At 52.9% G+C, this 16,551-nt stretch overlaps 6 pseudogenes; all 6 read left to right on the forward strand.

The window, feature by feature from the left end:
• Positions 1 to 247: 247 nt before the first annotated feature.
• LOC141268301 (5S ribosomal RNA) lies at positions 248 to 367 on the forward strand (annotated as a pseudogene).
• Positions 368 to 1,291: 924 nt separating this feature from the next.
• On the forward strand, positions 1,292 to 1,410 carry LOC141270065 (5S ribosomal RNA; annotated as a pseudogene).
• A 7,641-nt stretch (positions 1,411 to 9,051) lies between these two features.
• LOC141269745 (5S ribosomal RNA) lies at positions 9,052 to 9,171 on the forward strand (annotated as a pseudogene).
• Positions 9,172 to 10,152: 981 nt separating this feature from the next.
• On the forward strand, positions 10,153 to 10,271 carry LOC141270251 (5S ribosomal RNA; annotated as a pseudogene).
• A 621-nt stretch (positions 10,272 to 10,892) lies between these two features.
• LOC141269515 (5S ribosomal RNA) lies at positions 10,893 to 11,012 on the forward strand (annotated as a pseudogene).
• Positions 11,013 to 11,955: 943 nt separating this feature from the next.
• Positions 11,956 to 12,074, forward strand: LOC141269383 (5S ribosomal RNA; annotated as a pseudogene).
• The last annotated feature ends 4,477 nt before the right edge of the window (positions 12,075 to 16,551 follow it).

Consider the following 16,551-nt stretch of genomic DNA (forward strand, 5'->3'; position numbering starts at 1 on the left):
CCAAGTTACGGGTCCAGCTTGCTCTTTCTGTCACATTACCGCGATGAAGGGTTTAGCCTGCAGGAGACCCTGCGCCGATCCATTTTTGAAGACACCTGATGTGGCGGGTGAATCACTGCTAAACAAACCACACCTGTAGGGACGGCACAGCCTTTGCATGGACCCTTCGGAGCCCGCCCCGTCACGGCCAGATTGCTCGCCACCAAGCGATCCTGAGAAAGGCTGGCCGGGCGATGGATCAAGCAGCGTCTACTGGCAATACCACCTTGGATACGCCTGAACTCGTCTGATCTCGGAAGCAAAGCAGGGCTGGGCTCGGACAGTACTTGGATGGGATACCTCCTGGGAACACCGGGTGCTGTAGACCATTTTGATGACGTTTTGCCCTACTGCCCAGCTCGGCTAGCATGGAACGGCGCTTTGCCGGACACCGACCTTAAGTAACTTAGATGATGGAAGCCCCAAGGCCTCTGAGCCAGTTGGCAGCTAAGTACGCTACCACGCAGGCCTGACACCGAGCTCCTTGCCACGGCTAGGAGTGCCTATTGACACCGCAGCTCGCCGTGTGGAAATGATGGCGTTAAAAGCACCCGGGGCCGTGAAGGGGCCAGGCTTACAGCAGGTGCCCAGGGAAGGTTTTGGATGCCGGCCGCCTAGCGAGGGCCAGCAGAAGTAACATGTTTCTCTGCAAAGAAGCTTGTGTAACCAAGCCAGACAGCTGACAAAGAGCTAACCTCAGTGCAAGGAAGGCAAGGAAGGGATTGGGGAGGGGGGGAGGGTAATTCCTGCTAGGGCCCTGAAATCATAAAACAGGCAGGAGAGTCTGACGCATGGTGACGGAGAGGTTGTAGGGGCAGATAGGGGGTGTTGTCACGTGCGAGCACGTGTGCATGCTGGCTTGTGTGTGAGAGTGCGCTTCCTAGGTGTGGCGCGCTGCAGACAGTCAAAGGGATTGTTCCCTTTCATTAAAAGTTAATCCCCGGCTGCAGGCTATTAGAAAGCAACTAACCGCGCTCTACTCACCCTACCCGGGTCTACCGGTGAGTCTCGCCTATGCTCCCGGCCTGTGGCATTGGCCGTGAAGCTGACGTTCCGTCGACAGCGCTGCAGCCGATCAGTGAGGTCAGTGGCTCTGAGTAGGGCGTTCTGTCTACGAGACCTTTTAAGGAAGCCAGCAAAAAAATTGAAGAGAAGGGAAAGCACAAAAGGACCTGGTCTTGCTGAGCGCTGGAAAGGGCAGCCGGCAGCCAGACTTCAAAGTAGAAAAGCAGCAAGTGAGAGGCTTGTCTCTGCCTACAGCCACACCACCCTGAACACGCTTCCTCTCATCTGATTTCGGAAGCTAAGCAGGGTCAGGCCTGGTTAATACATGGATGGGAGACCACTTGGGAATACCAGGTGCTGTGGGCTTTTGCTTTTTCCTTCCTTCCACCAGCAGGGGGCACTCTCTTCTATGCCTTTTTTCCATTCCCTTTCACAAGTGCACACATTCATTCTCTTTTCTTTTTTTCATTTGCTTTCTCTCTTGCGCTATTTCATCTCTGCAAAATACCAGCATCCTTCTGATCACCGTGGGCCTCCAGCATTGTTGCTTCTTTACTTTTAATACTAGGCTCCTTTTCACCAGGACCAGCGTCTCCCGCGTGGCTGGAGGCAACCACCGGTAACCCCAAGCAGAAGACCTTTGCAGGCAACACAACCCTCCCCCCTGAAGAGCAGCTCAAAGTCACTGGCAACCATTTCACCCTCTTCCTTCATTCACCCCTGGACGTCTCGCTCTGCCCCCAAGTTATGGGTCCAGCTTGCTCTTTCTGTCACATTACCGCGATGAAGGGTTTAGCCTGCAGGAGACCCTGCGCCGAGACATTTTTGAAGACACCTGATGTGGCGGGTGAATCACTGCTAAACAAACCACACCTGTAGGGACGGCACAGATTTTGCATGGACCCTTCAGAGCCCGCCCCGTCACGGCCAGATTGCTCGCTTTTATGCACACGCCCGGACTGACTGGCGTGAGTGGGAGTAGTGGTTCCACGGGACCATGAACTGGAGAGTGCCTGGAGGAGCGTGACTAAGTATCTGGCCGATCCGACCAAGGTGGCACGACGGCATACGACGCCAGTGCACCAAGGAGAAACCGGGCAGAGGGACCAGGTGCTACTCCAGGTCAAACTCCGGACACGGGGGTTGACCCACACAGGGATTACTGGAACAGGCAGGTTAGGCTGGCACAGACTGGTGGATATAAGCGAACACGGCAGGTATGCAGACGGGTGGATACAGGCGAGTATGCAGGCGGGGAGGTACTGGCCGAAAGGACGGGCTGGAGCACAGAGAGGACAAGACCCAGTACAGACTGGGTCACAGAAACAGAACCGCAGATGCAGTAGCCAAACACAGCAGAGAGGGAATGCCCGAAGCGGTGGGCAAGAGCAGAGCAGGACGGGACTGCCGGAGCAGCGAGCGCAAGCAGAGCAGGACAGGACTGCCGGAGCAGCGAGCAGATGCAGAGCAGGACGGGACTGCCGGAGCAGCGAGCAGAAGCAGAGCAGGACAGGACTGCCGGAGCAGCGAGCAGATGCAGAGCAGAAACCGCAGGAGCGGCAAGCAAGGCAAGAGCAGAGTGGAAACCGCAAGAGCGGCAAGCTAAGCAGGAGCAGAGCGGAAACCGCAGAGCGGTAAACAAGGCAGGAGCAGAGCGGAAACCGCAGAGCGGTAAACAAGGCAGGAGCAGAGCGGAAACCGCAGAGCGGTAAACAAGGCAAGAGCAGAGCGGAAACTGCAGAGCGGCTAAGTAGGCAGGAGCAGAGCGGAAACCGCAGAGCGGCAAACAAGGCAGGAGCAGAGCAGAAACCGCAGAGCGGCAAACAAGGCAGGAGCAGAGCAGAAACCGCAGGAGCGGCAAGCAAGGCAAGAGCAGGGCAGAAACCGCAAGAGAGGCAAGCTAAGCAGGAGCTGAGCGGAAACCGCAGAGCGGTAAACAAGGCAGGAGCAGAGCGGAAACCGCAGAGCGGTAAACAAGGCAGGAGCAGAGCGGAAACCGCAGAGCGGTAAACAAGGCAGGAGCAGAGCGGAAACCGCAGAGCGGTAAACAAGGCAGGAGCAGAGCGGAAACCGCAGAGCGGCAAACAAAGCAGAGCAGGGGGGACAGGGCTCTGTTCACACGGAACAGACAGGAAGAGAAAGGCAGAGCCAGATACCCACAGGGTACTTGCAGTGAAGTAGCGAGTGGACCACAAACTCACAAACGGGAGTACAGAGACAACAATCAGGAGTTAGGTACGAGTTCAGACTCTGCAGAAAAAGGAAGGGAACGGACATAGAGGCAAAACAGGTAAAGGATAGGAGAGAGTTCAGACTGGAACTGAGTGTACGGAGGAGACCGACACTGCAGTGGGATACAGGAGCGGGTCTGGGAATACGGCCCCCAGAGAGGCGGGACGAACAGGCAAGGAGCGTGTTCAGACAGGACAGACAAGATACAGGAGCGGGTCTAGGTAATCGGCCCCTAGAAGGCGGGAGGAACAGGCTAGGAGCGTGTTCAGACAGGACTGGAAATACAGCCTCCAGGAGAGGCAGCAGGCAAGAGTACACAGACAGGACTCAGTTCAGACACGGGAACTGATACCGCAAGGCAGGAGACATAGACAGGACTCAGTTCAGACACGGGAACTGATACCGCAAGGCAGGAGACAAAGACAGGACTCAGTTCAGACACGGGAACTGATACCGCAAGGCAGGAGACATAGACAGGACTCAGTTCAGACACGGGAACTGATACCGCAAGGCAGGAGACAAAGAACGGGACCTGGCACCTTCAGAGTGCAAGCACACACTGAATGAAACACTATGCTCAGGCAGGGATAGATGGGAGCAGCTGATCTATATACCAGGTGACAGACAGCAATAGGCTAAGGACGCACAAGGGGTGTGACCCACAGCAGGTACAAAAAGCAGGAAGTGATCGGGCGCCGCCCTTAAGCAGCAGAAACAGACACAAGCAGACAGCATGGAGGGAAGCCAGAGAGACATTCTGGACAGGAGATCAAGTGCGCGCTCTTGCACAGTGGGAGATGGTCCACTATGCAAGGACGCCGCCAGGTATGTTACAGTACCCCCCCCTTACGCCCCCTCTTCTTCAGGCCTGCCAGAATCTCCCGCAGGGAATTTGAGGGCCAATTCTTCCCTTCGAAGAGATCACTTCCACTGTCCACCGGAAAAACTGGTCTCCTCTGGGTAGCTAGGATGCTACCTCCCATCCAGCCACCCTTAGCAACAGACGAAATGGGTGGAGTACCAGGAACAGCACACAAGGAAGTCTCACTCCACATACATTCAGGTGGCATCCCAGAGGGTACAGGAGACAACTGGAAGTCCTCCACCGGGTTGGAGGGGGACAGAGACTTGGGGGTAATCTCTGCTTCGAGGTACATCTTGTCAAGCTCACAGGAAGAAATAGACGGGTTATCAGGTACAGGATGAGGAAAAGTCACTGCCTCTTTGTTATCTGGTGGTACCCCGGAGGATTCAGGAAACAACTGGAGGTCCTCCGCCGGGTCAGAAGAGTGCAGAGGCTCAGAGAAAACATCTGCTTCAGAGTACACAAGGTCGGACTCACTGGACGAAGCAGGCGAGGTATCGGGTACCGAGTATAGGAAAGTCTCTGTCCATTCACCACCAGGTGGCACCCCGAAGGGTTCTGGAGACAACTGGCGGTCCTCCGCCTGGTCAGAGGGGTGTAGAGACTCACGGGTAACCTCTGCTTCAGAGTACACTAGGTCGGACTCACTGGACGAAGCAAGCGAGGTATCAGATCCAGGATATAGGAAAGTCTCTGTCCATTCACCACCAGGTGGCACCCCGAATGGTTCTGGAGACAACTGGAGGTCCTCTGCCTGGTCAGAGGGGTGTAGAGACTCATGGTTAACCTCTGCTTCGGAGTACACTAGGTTGGACTCACTGGATGAAGCGAGCGAGGTATCAGGTACAGAGTATAGGAGAGTCTCTGTCCTTTCGCTACCAGGTAGCACCCCGAAGGGTTCAGGAGACAACTGGAGGTCCTCTGCCTGGTTGGAGGGGTGTAGAGACTCGGGGGTAACTACCACTTTGGGGTACCCATTGTCAGGCTCACAGGACGAAGCGGACAAAGTATCGAGTACCGGGTGTAGAGAAGTCTCTCTCCATTTGTTATCGAGTGGTATCCCGAAGGATTCAGGAGGCAACAGGGGGTCCTCCACCAGGTAGTAGAGGTGCACAGACTCTGAGGTAACCACAGCTTTGGAGCATCCTTGGACATGCACACCGGTTAAAGTGGGTGAAGCATCTGATGCCGGGTGCAGGAAGTTCTCCTGTGTGGAGTCTGGATGGGCAGAAGTCTCTTAGGGCAGGAGAACTGGTGCACTACCCACGCACATTACCCGTTTTGGCTTCTCCGGGATACAGGGAGATGAAGCTTCAGTAGGGACTTCAAGGTTGGGGTCAGGAGGTCTCAGGGAGGACAGACCCTGGCGTGACGGCTTGCCTCTACGACTAGCACGTCTGGACTGCCTCTTGAGGTTGGGAGAAGTATTCCGGAAAGCGTAGTCACCCTGTGAGGATTCTGGGTGGGCAGTAGTCTCATTGGGCTGGAGGACTATTGCGCTACCCACACACATTACCCATCGGGGCTGCTCCGGGATATTGGGAAGTGAAGCTTCAGCAGGGGCTTCAGGGTTAGGGTCCTCGAAGACCACACGAAAGGCCACCAGAAAGGCCTGCAGGTCAAGGACGACAGGATCCCATGCTTCCCATAGGGGGGTGACCCATTTCAAGGCATCACCCGCTAGGTAGTCAATCATAAAGGCCACTTTAGCCCAATCGGAAGGAAAATAGAGAGGGTAGGCCTTAAAGTGTAGCATGCATTGCTCCACAAATGCACGACACTGTCTTGGATCCCCATAGTATCGTGGCGGATCCGCAGGAACGAGAGCTGATAGATCCATCTGGACGGTGCGTAATTCGCCTGGAACTCAGCTAAGGGAAAAAAAAATTTATCTATTTATTTTTAATACATGTATTCACTAGAAAACGTCTCTGAGAGCGAAGGCCGTGGGGCTCAACGGGAACCATGGCCTGAGCATGCTGTTATGCACACGCCTGGACTGACTGGCGTGTGCGGGAGTAGTGGTTCCACTGGACCATGAACCGGAGAGTGCCTGGAGGGGCGTGACTAAGTATCTGGCCGATGCGACCAAGGTGGCACGGCGGCATACGACGCCAGTGCACCAAGGAGAAACCGAGCAGAGGGACCAGGTGCTACTCCAGATCAAACTCCGAACACGGGGGTTGACCCACACAGGGATTACTGGAACAGGCAGGTTAGGCTGGCACAGACTGGTGGATATAAGCGAACATGGCAGGTATGCAGACGGGTGGATACAGGCGAGTATGCAGGCGGGGAGGTACTGGCCGAAAGGATGGGCTGGAGCACAGAGAGGACAAGACCCAGTACAGACTGGGTCACAGAAACAGAACCGCAGATGCAGCAGCCAAACCCAGCAGAGAGGGAAAGCCCGAAGCGGTGTGTAAGAGCAGAGCAGGACGGGACTGCCGGAGCAGCGAGCGCAAGCAGAGCAGGACAGGACTGACGGAGCAGCGAGCAGATGCAGAGCAGGACGGGACTGCCGGAGCAGCGAGCAGAAGCAGAGCAGGACAGGACTGCCGGAGCAGCGAGCAGATGCAGAGCAGAAACCGCAGGAGCGGCAAGCAAGGCAAGAGCAGAGTGGAAACCGCAAGAGCGGCAAGCTAAGTAGGAGCAAAGCGGAAACCGCAGAGCGGTAAACAAGGCAGGAGCAGAGCGGAAACCGCAGAGCGGTAAACAAGGCAGGAGCAGAGCGGAAACCGCAAAGCGGTAAACAAGTCAGGAGCAGAGCGGAAACCGCAGAGCGGCTAAGTAGGCAGGAGCAGAGCGGAAACCGCAGAGCGGCAAACAAGGCAGGAGCAGAGCGGAAACCGCAGAGCGGTAAACAAGGCAGGAGCAGAGCGGAAACCGCAGAGCGGCTAAGTAGGCAGGAGCAGAGCGGAAACCGCAGAGCGGCTAAGTAGGCAGGAGCAGAGCGGAAACCGCAGAGCGGCAAACAAGGCAGGAGCAGAGCAGAAACCGCAGGAGCGGCCAGCAAGGCAAGAGCAGGGCAGAAACCGCAAGAGCGGCAAGCTAAGCAGGAGCAGAGCGGAAACCGCAGAGCGGTAAACAAGGCAGGAGCAGAGCGGAAACCGCAGAGCGGTAAACAAGGCAGGAGCAGAGCGGAAACCGCAAAGCGGTAAACAAGTCAGGAGCAGAGCAGAAACCGCAGAGCGGCTAAGTAGGCAGGAGCAGAGCGGAAACCGCAGAGCGGCAAACAAGGCAGGAGCAGAGCGGAAACCGCAGAGCGGTAAACAAGGCAGGAGCAGAGCGGAAACCGCAGAGCGGCTAAGTAGGCAGGAGCAGAGCGGAAACCGCAGAGCGGCTAAGTAGGCAGGAGCAGAGCGGCAAACAAGGCAGGAGCAGAGCAGAAACCGCAGAGCGGTAAACAAGGCAGGAGCAGAGCGGAAACCGCAAAGCGGTAAACAAGTCAGGAGCAGAGCGGAAACCGCAGAGCGGCTAAGTAGGCAGGAGCAGAGCGGAAACCGCAGAGCGGCAAACAAGGCAGGAGCAGAGCGGAAACCGCAGAGCGGTAAACAAGGCAGGAGCAGAGCGGAAACCGCAGAGCGGCTAAGTAGGCAGGAGCAGAGCGGAAACCGCAGAGCGGCTAAGTAGGCAGGAGCAGAGCGGCAAACAAGGCAGGAGCAGAGCAGAAACCGCAGGAGCGGCCAGCAAGGCAAGAGCAGGGCAGAAACCGCAAGAGCGGCAAGCTAAGCAGGAGCAGAGCGGAAACCGCAGAGCGGTAAACAAGGCAGGAGCAGAGCGGAAACCGCAGAGCGGTAAACAAGGAAGGAGCAGAGCGGAAACCGCAGAGCGGTAAACAAGGCAGGATCAGAGCGGAAACCGCAGAGCGGCAAACAAAGCAGAGCAGGGGGGACAGGGCTCTGTTCACACGGAACAGACAGGAAGAGAAAGGCAGAGCCAGATACCCACAGGGTACTTGCAGTGAAGTAGCGAGTGGACCACAAACTCACAAACGGGAGTACAGAGACAACAAGCAGGAGTTAGGTACGAGTTCAGACTCTGCAGAAAAAGGAAGGGAACGGACATAGAGACAAAACAGGTAAAGGATAGGAGAGAGTTCAGACTGGAACTGAGTGTACGGAGGAGACCGACACTGCAGCGGAATACAGGAGCGGGTCTGGGAATACGGCCCCCAGAGAGGCGGGACGAACAGGCAAGGAGCGTGTTCAGACAGGACAGAAAAGATACAGGAGCGGGTCTAGGTAATCTGCCCCTAGAAGGCGGGAGGAACAGGTTAGGAGCGTGTTCAGACAGGACTGGAAATACAGCCTCCAGGAGAGGCAGCAGGCAAGAGTACACAGACAGGACTCAGTTCAGACACTGGAACTGATACCGCAAGGCAGGAGACATAGACAGGACTCAGTTCAGACACGGGAACTGATACCGCAAGGCAGGAGACAAAGACAGGACTCAGTTCAGACACGGGAACTGATACCGCAAGGCAGGAGACATAGACAGGACTCAGTTCAGACACGGGAACTGATACCGCAAGGCAGGAGACAAAGAACGGGACCTGGCACCTTCAGAGTGCAAGCACACACTGAATGAAACACTATGCTCAGGCAGGGATAGATGGGAGCAGCTGAGCTATATACCAGATGACAGACAGCAATAGGCTGAGGACGCACAAGGGGTGTGACAAACAGCAGGTACAAAAAGCAGGAAGTGATCGGGCGCCGCCCTTAAGCAGCAGAAACAGACACAAACAGACAGCATGGAGGGAAGCCAGAGAGACATTCTGGACAGGAGATCAAGTGCGCGCTCTTGCACAGTGGGAGATGGACCACTATGCAAGGACGCCGCCAGGTATGTTACACTCGCCACCAAGCGATCCTGAGAAAGGCTGGCCGGGCGATGGATGAAGCAGCGTCTACTGGCAATACCACCTTGGATACGCCCATTCTCGTCTGATCTCGGAAGCAAAGCAGGGCTGGGCTCAGACGGTACTTGGATGGGAGACCTCCTGGGAACACCGGGTGCCGTAGACCACTTTGATAACGTTTTGCCCTACTGCCCAGCTCGGCTAGCATGCAACGGCGCCTTGCCGGACACCGACCTTAAGTAACTTAGATGATGGAAGCCCCAAGGCCTCTGAGCCAGTTGGCAGCTAAGTACGCTACCCCGCCGACTTCACGCAGGCCTGACACCGAGCTCCTTGTCACGGCAAGCAGTGCTTATTGACTCCGCAGCTCGCCGTGTGGAAATGATGGCATTAAAAGCACCCGGGGCCGTGAAGGGGCCAGGCTTTCAGCAGGTGCCCAGGGAAGGTTTTGGATGCCGGCCGCCTAGCGAGGGCCAGCAGAAGTAACATATTTCTCTGCAAAGAAGCTTGTGTAACCAAGCCAGACGGCTGACAAAGGGCTAACCTCAGTGCAAGGAAGGTGCGGAAGGTGGTGAAGGGATTGGGGAGGGGGGGTGATTCCTGATAGGGCCCTGAAATCATAAAACAGGCAGGAGAGTCTGACGCATGGTGACGGAGAGGTTGTAGGGGCACATAGGGGGTGATGTCACGTGCGAGCACGTGTGTATGCTGGCTTGTGTGTGAGAGTGCGCTTCCTAGGTGTGGCGCGCTGCAGACAGTCAAAGGGATTGTTCCCTTTCATTAAAAGTTAATCCCCGGCTGCAGGCTATTAGAAAGCAACTAACCGCGCTCTACTCACCCTACCCGGGTCTACCGGTGAGTCTCGCCTCTGCTCCCGGCCTGTGGCATTGGCCGTGAAGCTGACGTTCGGTCGACAGCGCTGCAGCCGATCAGTGAGCTCAGCGGCTCTGAGTGGGGCGTTGTGTCTACAAGACCTTTTAAGGAAGCCAGCAAAAAAATTGAAGAGAAGGGAAAGCACAAAAGGACCTGGTCTTGCTGAGCACTGGAAAGGGCAGCCGGCAGCCAGACGTCAAAGTAGAAAAGCAGCAAGTGAGAGGCTTGTCTGTGCCTTCAAAGTAGAAAAGCAGCAAGTGAGAGGCTTGCCGGTGCCTACCGCCAATCCACCCTGAACACACCCGATCTTGTCTGATCTTGCAAGCTAAGCAGGGTTGGGCCTGGTTAGAAATTGGATGGGAGACCACCTGCAAATACAAGGTGCTGTAGGCTTTTGCTTTTTCCTTCCTTCCACCAGCAGGGGGCACTCTCTTCTATGCCTTTTTTCCATTCCCTTTCACAAGTGCACACATTCATTCTCTTTTCTTTTTTTCATTTGCTTTCTCTCTTGCGCTATTTCATCTCTGCAAAATACCAGCATCCTTCTGATCACCGTGGGCCTCCAGCATTGTTGCTTATTTACTTTTAATACTAGGCTCCTTTTCACCAGGACCAGCGTCTCTCGCGTGGCTGGAGGCAACCACTGATAACCCCAAGCAGAAGACCTTTGCAGGCAACACGACCCTCCCCCCTGAAGAGCAGCTCAAAGTCATTGGCAACCATCTCACCCTCTTCCTTCATTCACCCCTGGACGTCTCGCTTCGTCCCCAAGTTACGGGTCCAGCTTTCTCTTTCTGTCACATTACCACGATGAAGGGTTTAGCCTGCAGGAGACCCTGCGCCGAGCCATTTTTGAAGACACCTGATGCGGCGGGTGAATCACTGCTAAATAAACCACACCTGTAGGGACGGCACAGCCTTTGCATGGACCCTTCGGAGCCCACCCCGTCACGGCCAGATTGCTCGCCACCAAGCGATCCTGAGAAAGGCTGGCCGAGTGATGGATCGAGCAGCGTCTACTGGCCATACCACCTTGGATACGCCTGACCTCGTCTGATCTCGGAAGCAAAGCAGGGCTGGGCTCGTACAGTACTTGGATGGGATAACTCCTGGGAACACCGGGTGCTGTAGACCATTTTGATGACGTTTTGCCCTACTGCCCAGCTCGGCTAGCATGGAACGGCGCCTTGCCGGACACCGACCTTAAGTAACTTAGTTGATGGAAGCCCCAAGGCCTCTGAGCCAGTTGGCAGCTAAGTACGCTACCCCGCCGCCTTCACGCAGGCCTGACACCGAGCTCCTTGCCACGGCTAGGAGTGCTTATTGACTCCGCAGCTCGCCGTGTGGAAATGATGGTGTTAAAAGCACTCGGGGCCGTGAAGGGGCCAGGCTTTCAGTAGGTGCCCAGGGAAGGTTTTGGATGCCGGCTGCCTAGCGAGGGCCAGCAGAAGTAACATGTTTCTCTGCAAAGAAGCTTGTGTAACCAAGCCAGATGGCTGCCAAAGAGCTAACCTCAGTGCAAGGAAGGCAAGGAAGGTGAGGAAGGAATTGGGGAGGGGGTGGGGTGATTCCTGCTAGGGCCCTAAAATCATAAAACAGGCAGGAGAGTCTGACGCATGGTGACGGAGAGGTTGTAGGGGCAGATAGGGGGTGTTGTCACGTGCGAGCACGTGTGCATGCTGGCTTGTGTGTGAGCGTGCGCTTCCTAGGTGTGGCGCGCTGCAGACAGTCAATGGGATTGTTACCTTTCATTAAAAGTTAATCCCCGGCTGAAGCCTATTAGAAAGCAACTAACCGCGCTCTACTCACCCTACCTGGGTCTACCGGTGAGTCTCGCCTCTGCTCCCGGCCTGTGGCATTGGCCGTGAAGCTGACGTTCCGTCGACAGCGCTGCAGCCGATCAGTGAGCTCAGCGGCTCTGAGTGGGGCGTTGTGTCTACAAGACCTTTTAAGGATGCCAGCAAAAAAATTGAAGAGAAGAGAAAGCACAAAAGGACCTGGTCTTGCTGAGCACTGGAAAGGGCAGCCGGCAGCCAGACATCAAAGTAGAAAAGCAGCAAGTGAGAGGCTTGTCTCTGCCTATGGCCACACCACGCTGAACACACCCGATCTTGTCTGATCTTGGAAGCTAAGCAGGGTCAGGCCTGGTTTTTACTTGGATGGGAGACTGCCTGGGAATACCAGGTGCTGTAGGGTTTTTCTTTCCTTCCACCAGCAGGGGGCACTCTCTTCTATTCCTTTTTTCCATTCCCTTTCACAAGTGCACACATTCATTCTCTTTTCTTTTTTTCATTTGCTTTCTCTCTTGCGCTATTTCATCTCTGCAAAATACCAGCATCTTTCTGATCACCGTGGGCCTCCAGCATTGTTGCTTCTTTACTTTTAATACTAGGCTCCTTTTCACCAGGACCAGCGTCTCCTGCTTGGCTGGAGGCAACCACCGGTAACCCCAAGCAGAAGACCTTTGCAGGCAACACGACCCTCCCTCCTGAAGAGCAGCTCAAAGTCACTGGCAAACATCTCACCCTCTTCCTTCATTCACCCCTGGACGTCTCGCTCCGCCCCCAAGTTACGGGTCCAGCTTGCTCTTTCTGTCACATTACCGCGATGAAGGGTTTAGCCTGCAGGAGACCCTGCGCCGAGACATTTTTGAAGACACCTGATGCGGCGGGTGAATCACTGCTAAACAAACCACACCTGTAGGGACGTCACAGCCTTTGCAGGGACCCTTCGGAGCCCGCCCCGTCACGGCCAGATTGCTCGCCACCAAGCGTGTTACAACTCTCCTGTTAGGTTTTTTTTTGTTTGCTGGTCACATGACCATTTTGCCTATTTAATCCGGCTCCGCCCTCCTGGCTTTGCTGGACTTCATTTGTATTTACTACTGTTGAGCTAGCTTGTTGCTCTGTTGCCGTTCTCTGTTAGTTTTGCTAGGTCTTCTGACCCCTATGCCTTTTTGTTGTGTGTTTGTCTTTGACTGCTACTATTTCTGCTAGGAGGTGTCCAACTTTTCCCAGTCCCTAGATCTTGTAGGGATCCCTCCCTCACATCTATAGGTCTGCGTTCAGACTAGCCGAGGACTTTAGCGGGTCTGATCGCAGGATCAGGTTCCCCGTTACATCATAGGGATCTAGTTTAGTTCTATTGTAGGGATAGATCTCCTTTCTTTCCATAGTCTCTGTAGCAGATCATAACAGTAATTCCAGCCATAAAAAAAAAAAAAAAAAAAATTTCTCTAAGGAAAGACCTCCAATTTTCCATCATGGTCTCGGTGCAAGATTTGGCTCAACGCTTGCAGGGACTCTCTCTGGAGGTGACCAAGCTCCAACAACACGTGAGTAGCTGTTCTGGAGCGCATTTTGTGGAACCTAAGGTATGTCTGCCTGATCTATTTTTTGGCAAACAACAAGATTTTTTTTTGTTTTAAAAATGCTTGTCTATTATATTTTCGTTTGAGACCCGGATCCTCTGGTGATGAATCACAGCGCATAGTGATCATAATGTCACTTTTGCGCAAAGATCCTCAGGGATGGGCCTTCTCTCTCCAACCTAGTGATCCGTGCTTTAGATCAGTGGATAGTTTTTTTTCTGCTTTGGGTTTGTTGTACGATGATCCTGATCGTGTCTCATCTGCTGAGTCTGAATTAAGACGTTTGAGGCAGGGATCAGGTAATGTGGAAAAATATTGTTCTCACTTCCGTCGGTGGTCTGCCCAGGTGGGGTGGAACGATTCTGCTTTGAAAAGCTTGTTTCTTGCAGGGCTATGTGAAAGGGTAAAGGATTTACTGATTGCTTATCCCACACCTGGAAACTTGCAGGAGGCAATGCAATTAGCTATACGGGTGGACAGGAGACTGCGTGAAAGGGTTAATGAGAGCAAATCCTCTGCTATGTCAGCTTCGAGTCCTGAGAGGTTCTGTGCTGACAATGGAGAGCCGATGGAAATTGGGGCGATGGCACCCCGCTCTCAGGAAAAAGACCGCCGACTTTCTGAAGGCTTGTGTTTCTATTGCGGAAATTCTGGTCATTTTATTAAGAGCTGTGTGCTTCGTAAGAAGAAAGAAAAAAAAATGGTCAGTCATGCTCGTATTGCCTGTTTAAATTCTAAGGGAGTATTCCTATCTGCCACTACTGCTGCTCAGGATGAATTAATTGAATTTCGGGTATTTGTGGATTATGGATCTACTCTGAATGTGATTGATGGGGGATTCTTGGAAAAACTTAGATTAGAACCTAAAACTTTGTCATCCCCTATTGCTGTGGTTTCTGTCGATGGCTCTCCCTTGAAGAGTGTTACTCACAAGGTCTGTGAACTTCCCCTCACTATAGATGGTATTCATCAAGAGAATTTGGATTTGGTGGTATTGGATAATTTGCCTTCTCCAGTAATATTGGGGTTACCCTGGTTAAAATTGCACAATCCTGTACTGGATTGGTCTACCAATGAAATTAAGTCCTGGAGCCCTAAGTGTTATGACAAGTGTTGTAACGGGCGCATTGCTGCTGTGGATAGAGGGGAATTGCCTGTACCTATTCAGGATTTTTGGAGAGTTTTTTCTGAGAAGGAGTCGCAGGTTTTGCCTCCCCATAGAGACTATGATTGTACCATTGAATTTGTCCCTGGCGCGACTCTTCCTAAGAGTCGTTTATTTAATCTTACTATTCCTGAAAGAAAGGCTTTGGAAGAATACATACAGACAAGCTTGGCCGCCGGTCACATTAGGCCTTCCAAGTCTCCTGTGGCTGTTGGATTTTTTTTTGTAAAAAAAAAAGATGGCGGTTTACGTCCTTGTCTGGACTTTCGTGAGATTAATAAAATTACTGTACGCAATCCTTACCCACTGCCATTGATTCCTGATTTATTTAACCAGTTTGTGGGGGCCAAGTGGTTCTCTAAAATTGATCTCCGGGGGGCATACAATTTGTTGCGCATGAAGGAGGGTGATGAATGGAAGACTGCTTTTAACACTCCTGTGGGTCATTTTGAGAATCTGGTTATGCCTTTTAGTCTCACCAATGCTCCAGCATTTTTTCAGAATCTTATTAATGATATCCTTAGACCTTTAATCGGCAAAAATGTGGTTGTGTATTTGGATGACATTTTGATTTATTCGCCGGATCTGGAGTCTCATTGGCGGAGCGTACGAGAGGTATTACAGTTATTAATGGACAATTCGCTTTTTGCTAAGCTGGAGAAATGTGAGTTCGCTGTACAGAGAATTAGTTTTTTGGGCTACATTATCTCCAGTGAAGGTTTTGAGATGGACCCGGTTAAAGTTCAAGCTGTGCAGGAATGGCCTAGGCCTATTAGTTTGAAATCGATACAGAGGTTTTTGGGTTTCGCCAATTATTACAGAAAATTCATAAAAAAATTTTCTATTATTGTCAAACCGCTGACTGATCTCACCAGGAAAGGTGCTAATACGGTTCAGTGGACTTCTGAGGCCATTGAAGCTTTTGTGTTTCTAAAGGAGAGGTTCACCTCTGCTCCCATCCTTATGCAGCCTGATGTGACTAAGCCGTTTTTGGTTGAGGTTGATGCTTCTTCGGTGGGGGTTGGTGCGGTGTTGTCTCAGGAAAACAAGGATGGAGTACATCCCTGTGCCTTTTTTTCAAAAAAATTTTCCGAGACTGAACCTAATTACGATATTGGTAATCGGGAATTGCTGGCGATTAAACTCGCATTTGAACACTGGCGTCATCTCTTGGAAGGTGCTGAATTTCCTATTCAGGTTTTCACTGATCATAAAAATCTGATCTATCTTGATGCTGCCAAGCGCTTGAATGCCCGTCAGGCTAGGTGGGCACTTTTTTTCTCGCGGTTTAATTTTTCCGTTACTTACATCCTGGGTACCAAGAATGTTAAAGCGGATGCTTTGTCTCGCAGCTTTTCTCCCATGGTCGGTGTTGAAGAGGAAGAGGAGACCATTTTACAAGAAGGTGTTGTGATTGCTGCTTTGGACTCCGTTTTGGAGGATGAGATTCTTAAAGCACAGGAGAATGCCCCATCTAACACTCCCCATGGGAGGTTGTTTGTGCCTAGGACCTTTAGGAGAGATTTGTTTGTTGAGTGTCATGAGTCTCGGTTGGCAGGTCATCCAGGAATTTCTGAGACCAAGAGACTTGTGGGTCACAGTTTTTGGTGGCCTGGATGGCAGAAGGAAGTCATTAAGTGGGTGCGCCAATGTACTGTGTGTGCAAGATCCAAGTCTTCGCATGCTCCTGCTGCGGGGTTGCTTTGCCCTCTGGAGGTTCCTAGTGCACCTTGGACACATCTGGCTATGGACTTTATTACTGACCTTCCTCCCTCTGAAGGTTTCACGGTCATCTGGGTGGTCGTGGACCGTTTTAGCAAGATGTGTCACTTGGTTCCCTTCATCAAACTGCCTTGCGCTAAGACACTCGCTAAGGCCTTTGACAAGGAGATTGTCAGACTACATGGTGTTCCTACTGACATTGTTTCTGATAGGGGACCTCAGTTCGTGGCTCGTTTTTGGCGTGCCTTTTGTGACAGGTTGGGAGTTCATTTGTCGTTTTCATCTGGATATCATCCTGAGTCTAATGGCCAGACAGAAAGGAAGAACCAGGATGTTGAGCAGTTCTTGCGTTGTTTTGTGGCAGACAATCAAGAGGGGTGGTCTGAGTTTCTGCCACTTGCTGAATTTGCTCTTAA

The sequence above is a fragment of the Phyllobates terribilis genome, unplaced genomic scaffold (genome assembly GCF_046119375.1).
Source record: "Phyllobates terribilis strain yellow unplaced genomic scaffold, ASM4611937v1 Scaffold_4__5_contigs__length_816908805, whole genome shotgun sequence".
In the NCBI taxonomy this organism is placed as follows: Eukaryota; Metazoa; Chordata; class Amphibia; order Anura; family Dendrobatidae; genus Phyllobates; species Phyllobates terribilis.